Source organism: Henckelia pumila, unplaced genomic scaffold (genome assembly GCF_033568475.1).
Source record: "Henckelia pumila isolate YLH828 unplaced genomic scaffold, ASM3356847v2 CTG_270:::fragment_3, whole genome shotgun sequence".
Taxonomy (NCBI): domain Eukaryota; kingdom Viridiplantae; phylum Streptophyta; class Magnoliopsida; order Lamiales; family Gesneriaceae; genus Henckelia; species Henckelia pumila.
This window is the reverse complement of record NW_027331790.1, coordinates 661,389-674,493: the sequence shown is the minus strand read 5'-3', so window position 1 is coordinate 674,493 and position 13,105 is coordinate 661,389. Positions and strand designations below refer to the sequence as shown.

At 37.4% G+C, this 13,105-nt stretch overlaps 1 non-coding gene across 1 annotated transcript; it reads left to right on the top strand.

Moving 5' to 3' along the window:
* Positions 1 to 12,424: 12,424 nt before the first annotated feature.
* LOC140870890 (small nucleolar RNA R71) lies at positions 12,425 to 12,531 on the top strand. Its single transcript, XR_012147563.1, has one exon. It is a non-coding gene; the product is annotated as a small nucleolar RNA R71 (small nucleolar RNA).
* Positions 12,532 to 13,105: the final 574 nt, after the last annotated feature.

The following is a 13,105-nucleotide window of genomic DNA, read 5'->3' as shown; positions in this document are numbered from 1 at the left end:
AGCAAAAATCGATGATGATGGAAAAGCAGAAAGTTGGAAACGAAAGAGAGCACAAGGGAAAGGGAGATATCGCGACTAATAAGGGTTTGGGGAATTTGGGATTTTTTTCAGATGCGGAGGGGGTAAAATAATTAATTATTTTAAATTTTATTTTAAATTAATAAAAAAATATTTATCTACAACGCTTTTTAAAAAGTATTGTTGCACATTTAAAAAAAACGCTCATAGACAACGCTTTTTAAAAGCGTTGTCTTAGACCTAAAAAAATGCATAAAGACAACGTTTTTTAAAAAAAGCGTTGTCTTTTTATGAATATAAAATATATATAGACAACACTTTTCACTAAAAGCGTTGTAATATAAAAAAAGACAACGCTTTTTACAAAAAACGTTGTCTTTTAGGTGTTGTGATTGAGCATTTTTGTTGTAGTGACGTGGGAAAACATGCAGATCAAAACTTCTGAAGTAGGGTTTAGAGCTTCCGAAGACGATCGGAACTTCGGATTAGAGGCTTTTCGAGACGTGGCAGTCATGTCATGCAAGTCCGGAGCTTCCGAACCATCCATGCCTATAAATAGGGGCCAAGACTCACATTTTAGTGTGTGAAATGTGTGCATGTGTGAGTTTCAGATTTAGTATAATTCTTAGGGTTTGAGCCTTATACTTAATGGGCGGGCGATAACAAGGTGCTATGAGACTTGTAGCGGAGCTGTGCCAGGGTCAGAGCCTTCGATATCAGTGAGCTGACAACGGACTCAAGTAAAGTACGAGATCCCTAGGAGTATTAGAGAGTATCTATTATCTTAGTTAAGACTTTTAGATCAGTATTAATGATGTGTAATTATCTTGACTTGTATTGATGGACTGTGAATACTTGTACATCTAGGACAGTTGTTGAGGTACGTAAAATACTGACTGAGATGACCAGCGAATATGTATCCTTATATGTTGTATTTTGTTGCGTAATTTTGTGCCCGCAAGTACATGGTGTCAAGTTTTAATATAGAAAATAAGTCCAAGTCGATCCCACAGAGAATGAATAAAATGATATTATATTAAATATTTGCAACTAATAAAATCTTAATCCTATGTAGAGCTACGAAAATGATTTGAGTTTATATCAAACTAAAATTTGCAATAAATAAAATTAATTAACAGCGAGTTCGCAAGACGAAAATTCAATGAGAGAAAAATTCTAGAGGTTTGACATCACTTAACTATCCACCAGTTTAATTCATAAAGAAAACTATATCATATATTCTTCTAGTTTATTAGCCAAGAATCCCTATTATTTTCTACTACCTCTCTCAAGTTTCAAGCAGAAATTCGTATTCAATAACAAACTCAGTATCTCTATCTAAGTTCAACTATTAAATCCGATAAATAGCACAATAATTCTTACAAAGGCTTCAATGGAGTTATATGCCTCTCGAACAATATAAACACCAAAGATGTATTTTCCTATGTCGTATTCAAAATCTTCTCTCTCTCGTGATAGATTCTAAATAAAATATCATTCAATCTATGGCCAGTAAATTGAACGCAATCAATTCAGGAAAACACAAATAAACCAAATGAATAATTCTAATATATCAATCAAAATATCAAAAATATAGTTTCAAGTCAAGCTACGTCGTCCCTCTAGACAAAGAAATTAGTTCATAATGAAAATAAAAATCAAAGAAAGCATGTTCTTGAACATCATTCAAAAATTAGGAGAAAGAATGAAATAAAAACGAAGGTGGATGATGCTTCTCCGTGTCCGGTAGTCGCTTCATCCGTTTTCGTGCCAAGAATGCCTCTTCTCCTTTTTCCTTGGTCTCTAGCCGTCTCTAGCCTTCAAAAACTCTGAATACTCTCTAAACCCTCGTATCCTCCAGAATAAGTCATAAAATCCCTTTTAAAACTCGATTAAAGACTTTCCATATTTTTGGAGACTGCGCAGCGCTGGAGCTCTGATTATTCGGCGCTGGGGCGCTCAAGTTTCGTATTTTATTTTTCAAAGATGGACGTCTAGCGCGGGAGCGCTGACCTTAGGCGCTGGGGCGCGTAAGACATGAAATTACGGGCGCTGGAGCTCTAGGAATATGGCGCTGGGGCGCTACGTGTTTTTCCATTTCACCATCTGTGAAACGCCTACTACTAATAAAATGCGGAAAAACTTTTTTTTTTTTTTTTAAATAATACTATACATATACGCCCATACATATATGTATATAAAAATAACATATATTTCTTAAATAACCTGAAAAATATTAAATAAATAAATCCTTAAAAATGTTTCATGCATCAATTTAAAATGATAAACAATGCTGCTGAAAAATCTCATATGCGGAATAATAATAAAATAAAACATGTTTCAAAATTCCATCATAATAGACTAAATATCTACGACGGTCACGGGGTCCACTGCTTCGTGAGCTCATACGTCCTCACCACCGGTAGGAGCTACATAAATGTCATCATGCTCACCTGCACCATATAAGCGTAGTGAGCCTAGGGGCTCAACATGTCTAATCCTTTATAACAAGGTTAAAAATAATGCATCACGTAAATACTAATACATATACATGTACATGAGCATGCATGAAAACATTTTTCATAACATAAATGCTGAATCATAAATCTTAAACATAACATAACTTTGTTCATCATACATAACATAATTGAGCATGTCATAAACATAAAAACTGAGTATGGTCATATCCATGAATGTGACTAATAATTGTGCCGACTGATCAGTCTAAAGAACCATCGTACGTGGCGGTGGATAAATCCACCTCTATGCTGGTAGTAAACTACCTCTGTGTCAGTGGTAAAACCACTTCTATGCCGGTAGTAGAACTACCTCTGTGTCAGTGGTAAAACCACTTCTATGCTGTCACATCACTTCAATTTCCATAAAAATATTTTTCATGCTCAATTCTTAATCATAAACACATCATAAAATATTTCATGTATGCATGCACTTAAAATATGTCCGTAATATATATTTAATTAATTTTAATAATAAATATACTTTTACTTAAAATAGACTTCATGCATAAAAATAATTAAATATATATTCCGGACTTAGTTTATTTTCATGGGTTGGTCCAGACTTCTGATCTCTCTACTAAACCCCTTAACTGACTTAAAGCCTGTTAACTAACTTAAAGCCCATAATTAAATAATTAATTTTTTAAAATTATAATTTTTACTAAAATAAAATACTTAAATATTATTGGGCTTAAATAAAAATATTTAGGCCCATTAACTAATTAACTCATATAAACTCCTGGACTGGCCCAATAAAATCACTAACTGGCCCAAAAATTTCTATGGGCCCACGAGCCCATAAAAATCATTGGGCTAACTTAAAAATAATTTTGAAAGCCCAAATAAAATTATTTGGAAGCCCAAATAATTTTATTTGTAATTAATTTGGCCCAAAAATCAATTAAAACATAAAATACTTAAAAATTAAATTACTCGAGCCCGACCCACTAAACCCGGACCCGGACACACCTGACCCGACCCACCATGACCTAGACCCAACCCAGACCCCCAGACCCAACCCGGATCACCCAGACCCGACCCAACCCCACCCACAGCCCAAACCCGTAGCCCCCCCTCTTCCCAGCTCTCCTCGGCCATGAGCAGCAGTTACTTCCGGCGATTGGCCGGCCAACTCCGGCCACCACTGGCCGAAGTATTACCACACACATCTAACCTACTCCTAGGCGGTTCTAACAAGACAAGAATCAGCCCAAACGGTGGTCCGAGGAAGGAGAACGAAGCCTTGCAACAGGCTGTCCCCCAGCTCGCGCCTAGCCCTGAGCGGCTGCCGTAAATTCGATCGTTCTCCCTACTCCGGCCATATTTTTCCATGAAACCACTTCTCAATCCTAGCCAACATCTAGGGGGTTCAAACCCTTTAGACCTCACCCCAAACCATGTACTGAGGAGGGAGAACGAAGCCTTCTCCCTCAGAACCCAAATCTGCGCGATCTGGTGCACTAGAGGAGAAGTGCTTCGTTTCAGACCATCCATGGACAAAACCAACAGGACCACTCGACCACAAGGACCCTAAGACATGCCCTCAGATGTGGATTAGCCGCATGGACCTTTACCATGCATAAAAAACGTGATCATACTCATGAAAGATCAAGCAAAACGTGAGAAAAAGGAAAGAAAAATACCATCTGCATATAAGTCTGAACAACAAACATATATGCCACAAACTTTCTGCTGTAAAAACCAAAATAATAGCTTATATGGTGTTGAGAAAAGAATTAAACATGCCTTTCGTAATTTTCCTTGAATAACACGCGATTGCGGGAGCACCGGGACGAAGAACGAGCGACCAAACTTCTAAATTTCTTGAAGTAACGTCTATGGGATCTTGGGGATTTTTGGATCGTGAGAATGGGAGAGGGAGACGGATGATGGGGTTTGGAATAGATTAGGGAGTGTTTTAGGTTTAAATTTTGGGTAGATAATATATTAATAGTAGATATTACTCAAAATAAAGATATTATACCTTAAGCAAAATCTTTAAAACTCTTAAAAATAATAATAATCTGATACTAAAAACCAGTATCCCGAAATTAAGACTTGAGGGATTTTTAAATATTAATAAAAGTCAATAAAATGACTTATTTTGGCCAAAAATCAATTATTAAATAAATATATAACTAAATACTAAAATTTTCTTGACAAAATACCTTAAAATAAGATTTTAAGGCTCATAAACTCATAAAATATTTTTGGCTAAGAATTTTGGTATCTCGTCCATCCACGGTCCCGTCTACGCGATCAAAATAATAAATATTCTCAAAAATCCAAAAATACCATAAATGCGGGTTAAATGATAAAATAAATTTAAATCATGCATATAATTCACATAATAACACATAAATGTCATTTAACCCAAATATAAATTTTTAAATAATTATTTTCCCTAATTATGCATGCGAATTTACGTATTAAATTTTTCGGGTGTTACAATTCTCCCCCCTTAAATTGAATTTCGTCCTCGAAATTCGACTGATCCAATTCTAATAACGGAGTTCTTCAAAATCCACTTCACTAAACCAACTATCACATATCTAGTTCCCAAGTTTCGGTATCCCAAAAGTCATGCTTCTGCTGCGCACTCTGATAAACCAAATATTTTTGCTTCACTAAAGGTTCCTTAAAAGAATAAGTTAGGGCATACCGGTGATCAAAGAGGTGTTTGGGTCTGCCTCAGCTGCTTGTATGACAAACACCCTCCCTGTGGTTCTCTTCTTCCTGGGATAATTCATGGACATGTGCCCCGGCTCCTTGCAATGGAAACACACATTCGACCCACTCAGGCACAGACCCGAATGTGGTTTCTGACACTTCGGGCAAATTGGAACTCCTCATGGCTTAGGGGCCCCGCCCCTCTGCTGCTGTTGTGGCTGAACCTGCTGACTCTGCTGGTTAAGGTCCTTAGATGGCCCTGTGAACTATTTCTTCGCAGATGACTGCGAAGATGGTTGATAGGATTCCAGCTGGAATTGTCTCTTACGCTGCTGTTCCTTTTGTATATCTCTTCTCCCCTCCTCAGAGCGCACGAAACGACACCCTCTCTCGAACTGGGTGATGTAATCCACCACAGACTTGTCCCCCTGACGGAGACTCATGAACTCCCGGATCATGCGGCTGCGCACATCCTCAGTAAAATACTTGGCATAGAACATACGTCTGAACTCTATCCACGTCAAAGTAGGTAGGTTCACGCCCCTAACAGCGCCTTCCCACCAAGAGGCTGCATCCCCTCTCATCATATACACCGCACACTTGACTCTATCAGCATCTGTAATTCCCATATAGTCAAATATAGACTCCAATGATCGAATCCACCCCTCAGCAGTGGTGCCTTCTTCTGGAACCGCTCAGCTACATCCTCATCATGTGTGAGCCTAGGACGAGTAGCTTGCTGCTCTAACAAAGCAGTGATCCCTGCCATCATGTTAGCATTGGCCTGCTCCAATGCTGAGAGAGGGTTCTGCAGAGGTGGAGGTCCTCCGCGTCTATTCATCTGTCTGGGAGACATTCTGTACCACCACATATTTCTTTACGTAAATCGCAATGCATAACTAAGGGTTTCAAAAGTCTTACTGAACATGAAATACTTTAAATTAATACATAAGCTCCTTCTAAATCTTAATAAAGCATTTAAAACTTACAGACCGGTAGCAGAATTTCTGAGCTTCACGTGATAGTAGACACCCTCCAAGGACCGTGCTCTGATACCAATTGAAACGCCTACTACTAATAAAATGCGGAAAAACTTTTTTTTTTTTAAATAATCCAATACATATACGCCCATACATATATGTATATAAAAATAACATATATTTCTTAAATAACCTGAAAAATATTAAATAAATAAACCCTTAAAAATGTTTCATGCATCAATTTAAAATGATAAACAATGCTGCTGAAAAATCTCATATGCGGAATAATAATAAAATAAAACATGTTTCAAAATTCCATCATAATAGACTAAATAACTACGACGGTCACGGGGTCCACTGCTCCGTGAGCTCATACGTCCTCACCACCGGTAGGAGCTACATAAATGTCATCATGCTCACCTGCACCATATAAGCGTAGTGAGCCTAGGGGCTCAACATGTATAATCCTTTATAACAAGGTTAAAAATAATGCATCACGTAGATACTAATACATATACATGTACATGAGCATGCATGGAAACATTTTTCATAACATAAATGCTGAATCATAAATCTTAAACATAACATAACTTTCTTCATCATACATAACATAATTGAGCATGTCATAAACATAAAAACTGAGTATGGTCATATCCATGAATGTGACTAATAACTGTGCCGACTGATCAGTCTAAAGAACCATCGTACGTGGCGGTGGATAAATCCACCTCTATGCTGGTAGTAAACTACCTCTGTGTCAGTGGTAAAACCACTTCTATGCCGGTAATAGAACTACCTCTGTGTCAGTGGTAAAACCACTTCTATGCTGTCACATCACTTCAATTTCCATAAAAATATTTTTCATGCTCAATTCTTAATCATAAACACATCATAAAATATTTCATGTATGCATGCACTTAAAATATGTCCGTAATATATATTTAATTAATTTTAATAATAAATATACTTTTACTTAAAATAGACTTCATGCATAAAAATAATTAAATATATATTCCGGCCTTAGTTTATTTTCATGCGTTGGTCCAGACTGCTGATCTCTCTACTAAACCCCTTAACTGACTTAAAGCCTGTTAACTAACTTAAAGCCCATAATTAAATAATTAATTTTTTAAAATTATAATTTTTACTAAAATAAAATACTTAAATATTATTGGGCTTAAATAAAAATATTTAGGCCCATTAACTAATTAACTCATATAAAGTCCTGGACTGGCCCAATAAAATCACTGACTGGCCCAAAAATTTCTATGGGCCCACGAGCCCATAAAAATCATTGGGATAACTTAAAAATAATTTTGAAAGCCCAAATAAAATTATTTGGAAGCCCAAATAATTTTATTTGTAATTAATTTGGCCCAAAAATCAATTAAAACATAAAATACTTAAAAATTAAATTACTCGAGCCCGGCCCACTAAACCCGGACCCGGACACACCTGACCCGACCCACCATGACCTAGACCCAACCTAGACCCCCAGACCCGACCCGGATCACCCAGACCCGACCCAACCCCACCCACAGCCCAAACCCGTAGCCCCCCCTCTTCCCAGCTCTCCTCGGCCGTGAGCAGCAGTTACTTCCGGCGATTGGCCGGCCAAATCCGGCCACCACTGGCCAAAGTATTAACACACACATCTAACCTACTCCTAGGCGGTTCTAACAAGACAAGAATCAGCCCAAACGGTGGTCCGAGGAAGGAGAACGAAGCCTTGCAACAGGCTGTCCCCCAGCTCGCGCCCAGCCCTGAGTGGCTGCCGTAAATTCGATCGTTCTCCCTACTCCGGCCATATTTTTCCGTGAAAACACTTCTCAATCCTAGCCAACTCCTAGGGGGTTCAAACCCTTTAGACCTCACCCCAAACCATGTACTGAGGAGGGAGAACGAAGCCTTCTCCCTCAGAACCCAAATCTGCGTGATCTGGTGCACTAGAGGAGAAGTGCTTCGTTTCAGACCATCCATGGACAAAACCAACAGGACCACTCGACCACAAGGACCCTAAGACATGCCCTCAGATGTGGATTAGCCGCCTGGACCTTTACCATGCATAAAAAACGTGATCATACTCATGAAAGATCAAGCAAAACGTGAGAAAAAGGAAAGAAAAATACCATCTGCATATAAGTCTGAACAACAAACATATATACCACAAACTTTATGCTGTAAAAACCAAAATAATAGCTTATATGGTGTTGAGAAAAGAATTAAACATGCCTTTCGTAATTTTCCTTGAATAACACGCGATTGCGGGAGCACCGGGACGAAGAACGAGCGACCAAACTTCTAAATTTCTTGAAGGAACGTCTATGGGATCTTGGGGATTTTTGGATCGTGAGAATGGGGGAGGGAGACGGCTGATGGGGTTTGGAATAGATTAGGGAGTGTTTTAGGTTTAAATTTTGGGTAGATAATATATTAATAGTAGATATTACTCAAAATAAAGATATTATACCTTAAGCAAAATCTTTAAAACTATTAAAAATAATAATAATCTGATACTAAAAACCATTATCCCGAAATTAAGACTTGAGGGATTTTTAAATATTAATAAAAGTCAATAAAATGACTTATTTTGGCCAAAAATCAATTATTAAATAAATATATAACTAAATACTAAAATTTTTTCTTGACAAAATACCTTAAAATAAGATTTTAAGGCTCATAAACTCATAAAATATTTTTGGCTAAGAATTTTGGTATCTCGTCCGTCCACGGTCCCGTCTACGCGATCAAAATAATAAATATTCTCAAAAATCCAAAAATACCATAACTGCGGGTTAAATGATAAAATAAATTTAAATCATGCATATAATTTACATAATAACACATAAATGTCATTTAACCCAAATATAAATTTTTAAATAATTATTTTCCCTAATTATGCATGCGAATTTACGTATTAAAATTTTCGTGTGTTACAATCTGCGCAGCATTTTTGTAAAAATCATAACTTAAATTCTAGCTGTCGGATCGAGCGGAAATTTTGACAGCAACTTTAAAACATTCTAAACTTCAATTTGAACGGTAAAAAATTGGATTTAGATGTCTGTAACATTCCCAGTAATTTTCTGAAGTTTGCTGTCCCGTAATTCGGCTTTCCGCTTCTTCTTGCTACTTTTCTTCAAATCCTTGCAACTCACAAAAACAACAACAAATACGTATAATATTTACTCGATACATCACAAAATCCAAGTCAAATCATATATAAATTAAGTGCATAAAATGCACTTATCAAATTCCCCCAAACTTAAACTTTTGCTAGTCCCGAGCAAAATAGTAATGAGCAATATAGTCGACCTCCGAATTTATACATTCCAAGATTCAATACACATGTCAGCTAATTTTCTCAAGAGTTTTCGTGAGTGTGTGATTTGCCAATCTCATCTACCCACCTAACTTTTGGTAAAATCATGCAATCCGTAAGCTTCATAAAATCATTAACTCCGCCCTCAAGTTTCAAAATACTCTCAACCAAGTTCAACTTTTACTTACACAGATCAACAGGACTTTTTCGGTTAACATTAGGCTCAAGCATAATCAGCAGGAGATAAGCATCCATATATATATCAATGCAAACAAGGACTCATGATGCAAAGCAAAGGGATTTGATTATTTTCAATTTGTGCAGGATTATGAGTAGCTAAAAAATTTTTTATTTGCATTGCCAGACATTAGTCTTGGCTTTCTTTTGCTCCATACATCTCCATATTTATGCCTTGTATTTGGACTAGAATTTCAATACACTTTTTTTTTTCTTTTCAAGGCCTCCCCTCACCTTACTTTCTCCGCCATTACTTTTCTTTGAACTTTTTAGCTACTCAATTTGTTTTGGATTTTTCATGAATATAGAATGGCTAAAAAACCTCGATAGATTCGAAAAAAAACGCCTAAATCACTTCTGTGATCTTAAAAATCCACCTCAGTTTCAAATAAAAATCACAAGAGTTAAGAATCAAATCCTCTAATCCACATCACAAATCCACATAATTTTTTTCTAATTGCTAGGAGTATCGAAAATCATGGCATTCGTGCATAAATGTGAGAACTCAAGATTAAATATAGCTAACATAAACTTTTTCAGCACACAAAATTTATTTTCATCATAGGCCAACACAATTACAACATCATGCCTTCAACTCCAACTAACTCATAAAAAATTTCAAATTTTCATAATTTTTAAACACCCCCCAAACTTAAATTGTGCATTGTCCTCAATGTACAGTATTCATTAAAAACAAGGGACACATACCTTAGGCACCAAGCGTCAGTACTCGGTACCATCTTAATCACTCAAAACTCTTCATCAGGGGTGGCTCCTAAACTCTTTCAGCTCCATACTTTTTAACCTACACAATTCAAAATCATTATTAATGTCTAGTTTCCTCATGATAAAAATAAAAACAAAAACAACTAAAAGAAAATAAAAAAACGCAAAAAAAAACTAGCTTGGGTTGCCTTCCAAGAAGCGCTTAGTTTATGGTCCATAGCCCGACTGTATTCCAATTATAGCCTGGTTCCGCTTTGTTGAGGGTCTTCCCTTTCGCTTTCACCCTCCAAATATATTCAACAACCTTTTTAAACTTTGATTTCTTCTTCGTTTTCTTCTTCTTCTTTAGCACCTTCGGATCATTCTTCTTTGAATTTACCTCATGAACAAGTTTGGGATGGCCATCCAGCTTCACAACTCGCTCAATCATGCATAATTCCTCGATGGGTGAATTACTTAATTTCTTGAATATGTTAAAAATAACTCTTTCGCGGTCCACACCCATCGACAACTCACCATTCTTCACCTCAATCTTGGCATCAGCAGTGGCCAAGAAAGGTCTCCCCAATATCAGTCGCATATTTGCATCCTCCATATCTGGCACAACAAAATCCGTCGGAAAAATAAATTTATCTATTTTTACCAAAACATCTTCAATGATTCCAAGCGGATATGTGATAGATCTATCAGCTAGCTGCAATGTGATCATTGTGGCCTTCACGTCGCCAAGTCCTAAGCTCCTGAAATAGACAAAGGCATCAGATTAATGCTAGCTCCTAGATCGCAAAGTGCATTATTAAAATAAGAAGAACCAATAGTGCAAGAAATAGTAAAACTCCCTGGATCCTTCAGCTTTTGTGGCATCTTCTTTTGGAGCACAACACTACATTCTTCAGTTAAGCTCGCCACCTCATTCTCTTGCAGCCTCCTTTTCTTGGACATCACCTCTTTAATAAACTTCGCATAATTCGGCATTTGTGCCAAAGCATCAGCAAAAGGGATGTTGATATGTATCTTCTTGAAAATCTCCAAGAATTTTGAGAACTGCTCGTCCACTGCCTTCTTCTTGAACCTTTGGGGGTATGGAAGAGGAGGTTTGTACATCATTTTCTGCTCAGGTTCAGACTCTTTCTCCTCGACCTTCTTCTCGTCAACTGCAACTTTTTCAGACGTCTTGCTCTCATATTTGCCCTCTTCATTATCCACCTGCTTCCCACTCCTCAACGTGATAGCATTACACTGCTCCTTGGGATTCACCTTAGTATTACTTGGGAATTGGCCTCTGTTATTATCTTTCAGTGCGTTCGCCAACTGTCCAATGCTAGTCTTCATGGATTGCAATACAGCACCCATGTTGGCCACATGCGTCTCAAAGCTGTCAAGGCAAGTCTCAGTCCTTGCCATCCTCTTGCTCGATTCCTGCACAAAAGCATTTAAACATCCTCCAAAGGAGGATTACCCTCACCCTTATTTGTATTGTATCCCGGAGGAGGATTCAACACATTATTATTGTTAGCATAAGAAAAATTTTCATACTAGGGTGATATTGATTGGGTATAGGATTACCTCGATAGTTGTTGTAATTTCTGTTGTTCACATATTGAGCTTGCTCCACACTCTCAAATCCATCAGCAGAATTTACGGCAGTCGCCAGCAATGCTGTCTTATTAGAAACTTGATTGCCTTTGGTCAGTGCAGCCAACTGTGTAGAAATAATAGCCATCTGAGCAGTCAAAGCAGTGAATGCATCAACCTCATGAATTCCAGCAGACTTCCTTATTACAGATCTCTCACTCGGCCACTGATAACTGTTAACAGTCATTTGCTCAAGCATCTCATAAGCCTGTTCAGGAAATTTAGAAAATATTGAACCTCCAGCTGCAGCATCCACAGAAATCCTCGTTGGTCCATTCAAACCATTGTAGAATAACTCAATTTGTTCCCAATCCGGAAAATTATGGTTTGGACACTTCCTAAGCAACTCCTTGTACCGCTCCCAAGCTTCATAAAGCTGCTCATAATCTTGCTGTTTGAAAGTTGTGATCTCAATTTTTTAGTTGGGCAGACTTGGCAGGAGGAAAGTACTTAGCCAGAAATTTAGATGTCATGTCTTCCCATGTAGTGATGCCCCCTAGAGGTAGTGACTGCAACCAACTGCGAGCATTGTCCCTAAGAGAGAACGGGAACAATCGTAGTCTAATGGTGTCCTCAGTAACACCATGAATCTTCACTGTGTCAGCAATCTCCAAAAAAATACGCAGGTGCAAATTTGGATCTTCAGTAGCTGCACCCCTGAACTGATTTTGCTGCACCATATTAATCAGAGCTAGCTTCAACTCAAAATTATTTGCTGTGATATTCTGCTTAGCTATCCCAGAATAATGAGTATTGATCACCGGTCGAAAGTGATCTTTGATCGGCACCGGGGCATTATTGAAAACTCTTTCTCTTTCTCTTTCTTCAGCCATTTGTTGCAACTCTTCTCTTCTAGCTTTTCTCAAAACTTTAGCAGTTTTCTCAATTTTCGGATCAAAGAGCAGTGAGTCGTAACTTTGACTTTTTCGCATAAACTGCATAGAGAGGAAAAAATTAAAATTAGAACCAACAAAATAAAATAAAATGCTCTAAATCAA